Source organism: Crocodylus porosus, unplaced genomic scaffold, assembly GCF_001723895.1.
Source record: "Crocodylus porosus isolate Cpor-Errol unplaced genomic scaffold, CroPor_comp1, whole genome shotgun sequence".
NCBI lineage: Eukaryota > Metazoa > Chordata > Crocodylia > Crocodylidae > Crocodylus > Crocodylus porosus.
Genome location: NW_017728917.1, coordinates 2,253,991 through 2,261,573, shown reverse-complemented (window position 1 = coordinate 2,261,573; position 7,583 = coordinate 2,253,991). Strand labels below are relative to the sequence as shown.

At 42.4% G+C, this 7,583-nt stretch overlaps 1 long non-coding RNA gene across 1 annotated transcript in view; it reads left to right on the top strand.

The window, feature by feature from the left end:
• Positions 1 to 6,421, top strand: part of LOC109311444 — a 17,879-nt gene extending 11,458 nt beyond the window's left edge. Inside the window, exon 3 of the long non-coding RNA XR_002101499.1 lies at positions 6,314 to 6,421. This is a non-coding gene — a long non-coding RNA (uncharacterized LOC109311444). The remainder of the gene's footprint in view (positions 1 to 6,313) is intronic.
• The last annotated feature ends 1,162 nt before the right edge of the window (positions 6,422 to 7,583 follow it).

Below are 7,583 nucleotides of genomic sequence, written 5' to 3'. Positions count from 1 at the left end.
TGGGCCCAATTCTGCAACTAAGCAGCCCCATGGGCATCAACAGCATGGCTTCTTTTCCTATAGAAATGTGCTACTCACAGTGAGGTGGGTAGTAGAATTTGGATCAGCTGGGTCCAAGTGAATTCAAAATCTTAAAGCAAAAGCCATTCAAACACACTAAATTGCTCCTGTTTTAACAAAGAAATCAGAAAACCATGCCTGAAGTTCTTATAAAATCAGAGCTCATCATTGAGTCACTAGCAAGCCTCTTGAATCAGCCTGGCATTTATTTTATTTTATGCTGTCATCATACTTGTTTAACTTTGAAAGAATTTCAACCAGAATCACAAGGCAAGAGATGGGCAAATGAAAACATACACAAGCAATTTATTTTTTTAGCTGACCAAAGGAACTATTTTAGATAAGTACAGGAAAGAGAGATATAAGGATTAGAATTCCTCTATAAACTTAGAGTGCACCTCGGTGCAGATGTTGAATGATAAAACTACCAATGACTTCAGCGAGCCCAGGATTTCATTCACTATCTGAATAAAATCAAAGCTGCTCTGTGTGAGAGCATGGGTTTGCTCAACCACAACAGCCTGAAGGATCTGAGCTTTTTGTGCTGTAGTTTAAAGACCTGAATCTTGTGACGTTCACTTCTTGCACTGTCCCACAATTGTGGGTAAAATGTATCTCTACTTTTATTCCTGTTACTCATTGCTCTGTGAAGTGAATAGGCTGGTTATGCAGCTTTAATGCCAGCATCTGACCTTAATTTACATTTACATAGTGTAAATCAAGAGTAACTGTATCACTACCAGTGGAGTTATACTGGTACATAGCCAGGGTAAGTAAAATGAGAATAAAGCCCTTTAAGTGTGATGTACTCTGGTTTTTTACTAAGTGAGGAGATGAAAAGACTTTAAAAGAATTGTTTCAGACTTTGAGAGTGAGCATGGTTTCTATTTCCAACTTCAATGTAAAGAATCTACAGAAGCTTCTTGGACACCAAAGGGAATATTTTACATCATGAATGGTATTAACCAAAGAAATGTAAAGCATCTATGTGTGTGCATTACTCAGTATGCAAAGCCTTCGATGCCAATGGAAGTTCTGCTCTTTGTAGCACTAAACCTGAAAATTGGGGGCTCAGTCATTTTGCTCCTTATTTAACATGTACATTAGTAAACATACAATGTAAAATATTAGCATAATGCATCTTTATAGATCTAAGCTACAAAGTCCATTGTTACTTTAGACACGACTCAAGAGATGGGGGAAGTGCCATTAATTACAGGTAAGTGGAGTTTAATTAAAAATCTAAATCATGGTGCCCCTCCAATAATATATAATATATATTCTTTACTTGTAAATTCATTACATACTTAGGTGGAGACAAAGGATACTAAAGACCTCAAACATGAAAAGCGAAGAAAAAATGAAATGAACCTTTGTGCTACTGACATAGAAAGCCCATTAATAAAAGGACTGCTCTAAAGCTCTGCTTTATATATAGATCTTTCAGATCTTCACCTCATCTAAATCAACATAGCTCCAGTGAAGTCACTCGAGGTATATTGATTTACATCAGTAAAGGACATGATCTATAATTTTTTCTTGCATAAAGCTTCTTTGCTGGTTAAACTGTATCAGTCAGAAAAAAAATGTCATATCAAAGGAAGTAATCGGTTTAAATAGCTTTCTGGTTGCAAGATACTGATTACAGTGGATACAGTTGAAAATTACAAGCTCTCCAAAAATCAGATTTTTTATAGGGATTTTTTTTTTTTTTTTTTTAAAGCAGAGAAAATGAGCTATTTTCTAGTCCATCCAATTTGTACTCTTGAATCTAGAGACAAATAAGAACAGAAATGATAATCTCTCTAATTATAATGTTCCCCCCAACCCAACCCAAAGGAGAACGACAATGGTGCATTGTGAGATCAATTGTGAGATCAATTATATAACAGATAATTTTCTGGGCAATTACGCCTATTGTTTTAATAGTCCAGCTTTTATATTGCATGCAAGCATTTTTATGCCTGCCCTTGGCAGGTGCAAGCAGTGTTGGCTACTAAGGAAAGCCTAACCACCTGTGTCCATGCATTTTATTAGTTTGATACCTGTGGACATCCAGTGAGGAGAATATGTACCCACTGAGTTTTGCAAGTTCAAATTCAAACCTTTGCATGCTTTCTGTTTAAAGTGAAAATACAGGTGACAGGCATTTTTATAGCAGGCTTGAATTATTTTTGCATTTAAGTAAATGCATGCAGAAATTTTTGTGCATGGTGCTTCAAACTAAACAAAAGCCTAGCTGAAAATGTGTCTTTTAATAACAAGATGGTTATGTATTGAAATTGAACCAGATGTGTGCAGAACTGGAGACGGAGCTTCTTGCAGAAAATCTGCCTTTTAGCACCAGCTGCTTTATGCAAAGGACTGGATTTATGCTAACAACTGGAATGAATTTTCCAGCTTTTTGCTAGGTAGCATCATCTCAAGTAGACATGGACTCAGCTTGCATAGCTTGTATCAAAGCCAAGAAAGCATCCAGGTTCCCACTCGGGTTCATGGGAGTGTTTTTATTGATTTCACAATAGGGTCGTGATTATTCCCCTGAACTTAACACAACATACAAAAAGTGATTCAGTTTTGTTATACACCTATGGGACAGCTGTACAGGAAAATGCAGAACTAAACTTTTCATTGGAAAGCCTGGAACTGTTCTGGGTTCAGTGCTTCCTCGCCTGCTCTCCCCCTTCCATCTAAATCTGAAATGCAATCTTGAGGAAAAACAAGAGAACTACTTTACCGAATTCCTTTTCAAACTGCAAAATCACAAGTAGGTTATTAAAGGATTACACAACAGTCAAAACAAGTCTCTGCCACAATGATTCATTAGCATTGTTTTTTCTGTGTTTGAATTGTAACCTACTTTGAAGTGCATAGAATTAGCCATGGCAATGCTTCAGTGGGGGGTGGGGGCAAGGTAAAAATATCATCTTCAGCAGGTGTAAACAGACATGACTCCTCTTACCTTAATGGAGTTAAAGCAGGTCAAGATACAGCCCTAAGTTTCCATATGAACCCTTTATTCTGTACAATCTTTTAAACTGATCGAGGGTATATTTTGCCTCATATTGCCAGACATTTCTCCTATATATATTTCTCCCTTTCCAGTATATGCATTTCTCTTTTTTCACTATATATAAATATAGTGATGTTTGCATCCCAGTCCCAGAGTTTTACTATAAAAGCAAGCTATTTAGCTGCTCATTCTCATTTAAAATGTACCCCCGATTAATCAAACAAAAATGTCTCAAGAACTGGAAATGCGTCACAAGCAACATATAAAGACGCTACTTCATGGCAGCATTACAGATTTTCTTTATAAACTTCAAAGTCTTCTTTTCTGATCTTTAAATCCCAAGCTGCATTATTCATATAGGGAGTCGTTAAAAATGAATTGAAAGAAACGCTCATCCCCACATTCTCCATACAGATGTCTCTTATCATAGAACAGATACTAGATATTGTCATTTTTAACAAAGGGGAAGGAAATTACAACCAGAAACTCTGGTTACCATGGGAAGCAGTGTTAAGTATACATCTGTAGTTAAACATGTATATTTAGCTCAGTTATATTGCGCTTTGGGTAAGTATGTCAGAACTGAAGTGCTTGAAGAGTGCAGCTACCAAAATGCAACACATTGACTCCATTCAGAAAATGTTGGGGGTCTCCTCTCTCTTTTCAAGTCTACGCTTATGTTTGATGGGACAGTGGTATTGACCAAAACCTCTCTCTCCATGGTCTCTTCAGGTTGGTGATGAGAGAGAACAAGTAAAAGAAGATAAAAAAGATGCCAATCAAACAAAGCAAACTTATCCAAAGTGTAGACGGATGGCATGTCAGGATAATAAGGAAGCAGCGTAACATTTTTCAGAGTAAAAGGAATTCTCTATTTTCTCCACTAATACACTCAGTTATGTTTTGGTCAGGTGGGCCATCTTTGAAGTGACAGGTCTGCATCTGGAACAGACAAAACACTGTAGTCCAAATCCTCCAGTAGTGTAAATCAGGAAAAACATCAGTATGGTAATGCAGCTGTGCCAATTTCTACCAGAAGAGGTCTTCATAAGGATCTTTTTTAGCTGAGTTACAGTGCTGCTTCCTGTGGTCTAATATTAACTGAGGAATGTTGTTCTACTGACATAGACCCATATCCCCCATCTTGGAAATGCTGTTATAATCTATTCAATATAGGGTCTTGCACTAGCACCAACAGGTTATCTGAACCTCCTTCACAGATGGCAATGTTGTCACACCTAGTTCATTCTCTCCTTTTTCACACAGAAGATTGAGTGCGCATGATGGTGTTTCATTTTGGTAAGTGTGAGGCTTCTGGTTGGTGTTTTTCCTTGCTTAGTTTGAAGACCTCAATAGAGGATGAAAGTCAAATTTCCACCCTTAGATCAGTTATCTGTTTGAAAGCATCTTCAATGATACTCTGTGGTCACTGAAATCCCATAATACCCTGGGATGATTCAGCAAGAGAGAAGACCACAGTGCACCCCAGAACATGTAGTCCACCCATGAACAGCTCCCAAAGGTCACCTCAGCTATAATGAAAGCAGCATAGCTGTCTACAATAGTTCAGAATTTGGAGCGCACAAATGTGCATTTGAGCTATCTTAGTCTCCCTCTTTTGGGACTGTAATTTTTGTAGCAGCACAAATGCAGTGGCCAGAATAAAATCTTACCCCAGTTTTTTCAACTGAGTATCCACAGCATATTATCTAAATGCATACTGAGGTAGTTAATAATGTAACAATTATCTAACTTTGGGCAATCTAAGTTTGAAATGGTTGGGCTAAGACTTCTCCAGTTATGTGGGCCTCAATTAATTATTTGTTCACAAAGGTTAGTAGGTTTATTACAAGCGCATAGGCTAGCGACATAAAAGTTGCACATACGCGGGTTTAAGTGATCAGAAACTGGTTTAAACCTGGAACAGAACAGAAGTTCAGTGCACATAAATCAAAGTGGCTGAAACTGGTTAAAAATAAACCTAGTTGAATGTAGTATCACACTTAACTGATTTAAGTCCAACCAGTTTGTGAAACTTCTGTTGCAGACCTCTTCTAGTTCAAGTTAAATCAGAGTCCCCTAGCATCCCAGCATTTTCCACCCCTGGGCTAGGCTGTACTGTCTGCTTCAGAGAGCGGGGCTGGCCCCACTGCTCTGCTCTCTAGCTGGAACAGTGAGGGCTGGCTTACTACCCCTGCTGGAGTCTGGTGTTGGAGAAGGGGCGCTGAACTTTCCTTCCCTTGAGTATGGAGCTGCCCTCCACTGCTTACTTAGTGCTGGCTGTGACTGTAGACTACAAATCACAGAAGCACGTGGAAACAGGAAGAGGAAGTGATGAACAACTCTGCAGAGTCCTCCAAGGAATCAATTTATAAGCATTTGGAGGAGAAAAAGGTGATTAGGAACAGTCAGCATGGATTCACCAGGGGCAAGTCATGCCTGACCAAACTGATTGCCTTCTATGACAAGGTAACTGGCTCTGCGGATGCAGGGAGACTGGTGGATGTGACGTACCCTGATTTTACCAAGGCTTTTGATATGGTCTCCCAGAGCATTCTCACAGGCAAGCTAAGTTAGTATGGGCTGGATGAATGGATGAACGGACTATAAGATGGATAGACAACTGGCTGAAGCATCGGGCTCAGAGAGTAGTAATCAATGGCTCGATGTCTAGTTGGCAGATGGTATCAAGTGGAGTGCCCCAGGGGTTGGTTCTGGGACTGGTTTTGTTCAATGTCATCAACCTGGAATGGAGTACACCCTCAGCAAGTTTGCAGATGACACCAAGCTGGGTGGAGTAGTAGATATATTGGAAGGTAGGGCTAGGATTCAGAGTGGCCTGGGCAAATTGGAGGTTTGGACTGAAAGAAATCTCACGAGGTTCAGCAAGGACAAGGGCAAAGTCCTGCACTTAGGATGGAACAATCCCATGCATCAGGACAGGCTGGGGACCAGAAAGAAAAGGACCTGGGGGTTACAGTGGACAATAAGCTGAATATGAGCCAACAGTGCCCTTGTTGCCAAGAAAGCTAATGGCATACCAAGCTGCATTGGTAGGTGTGTTGCCAGTTTGTCAAGGGAAGTGTTTATTGCCCTCTATTCAGTGCTTCGTGAGACCACATCTGGAGTAGGGTGTGCAGTTTTGGGCCCCCCCACTACAGAAAGGATGTGGACAAATTGGAGAGAGTCCAATAGAGGGCAACACAAATGGTGAGGGGGCTGAGGAACATGACTTGCAAGGAAAGACTGAGGGAACTGGGCTTATTTAGTCTAGAGAAGAAAAGACTGAGAGGGGAATTAATAACAGCCTGCAACTACCTAAAGGGGAGTTTGAAAGAGAATGAGAGCTAGACCTTCTGAGGTCCCTTCCAAACCTAAATTTCTATGATTCTATGATTTTGAATTGCAAATCAGAGGCAGCAGGAAGAGGAAGTAGGAGTGCACCAATAGAGATTTTGGGGGATGATAGCCAATTTTTAAGGAAGCATATCAGTCAATACCAATCTAATTTCTGATATAGCTGCGTGCAGCTGGTAAGTCTGTTGTGGTGGAAATAGAGGGGGGAGGGAAGGGGCACGGTGAGGGGCAGATCAACACCCCCATGGGGAGGGAAGGAGTCGGGCTGGGGCTGGTGTAGATGCTGCCCAGCTGGGGTGGGGTGGGGCACGGGATGAAGCTGCAGCTCATCTGGGGGGGCATGAGGAGGGGGAGTGGCTTCTGCTGGTTCAGGCAGCCCAGGAGGGCATGGGGGGGTGCCCCTGGATTTGTGTGGAGGCAGGCTGCAGCCAGGGAACATACTGGGCTCTTCCAGTAGCAGTGGGGCTGGGCTGTGCTATGCTCGGGGTGGGTGGCAGTGGGAGGGGGGCTACAGAAAAATTTAGGGTGGCTGCAGCCCACCCCGTACCCTCTTCCAAGTACTGCTGCCACCCAATCCAAGCACAGTGTGGCCCTGCCTCCCCCGCACTGGAAAGAGCCTGGTGTGGTCCCCAACACCAGCCTGCAGCTACAGCCCACCCCACCCCACCCCATGCAGATCTGGTGGGACTCGCCCCCCCCCATGCCCTCCCAGGGTGTGCGCAGGTGTGGGAGTTCCTCCCCGTGCTCTGCCCCACCCCAGCTGGTCAGTGCCTATCCCAGTCCCAGACGCACTCCCTCCCTTACAATGGGGTGTTGATCTGCTCCCCCACACCCTTTCCCTCCCGATTCCCCATCCACCATAACAGACTTACCAGCTGCTCACAGCTCTCCATGGTGCTGGGCTGTGCTCCTCACTGCCTGCATGCTGCACTGTGGTTCTGCACAGGCACAGGCACTAATCAACCAAATTATCAGAAATCAGCCTGATGTGGCCAATATAGTCAATTTTCTTTATATCAGTGCCAATCCAATATTGAAGCGATGTATTGGCGTACCTCTAAGAGAAAGCAAACACACAGGCCATGCTAGCTACATGCCAGAAACCAGGCTTTAGCACCCTCTGGCTTTTGGCTTGAGCCACTGCAGGCATATG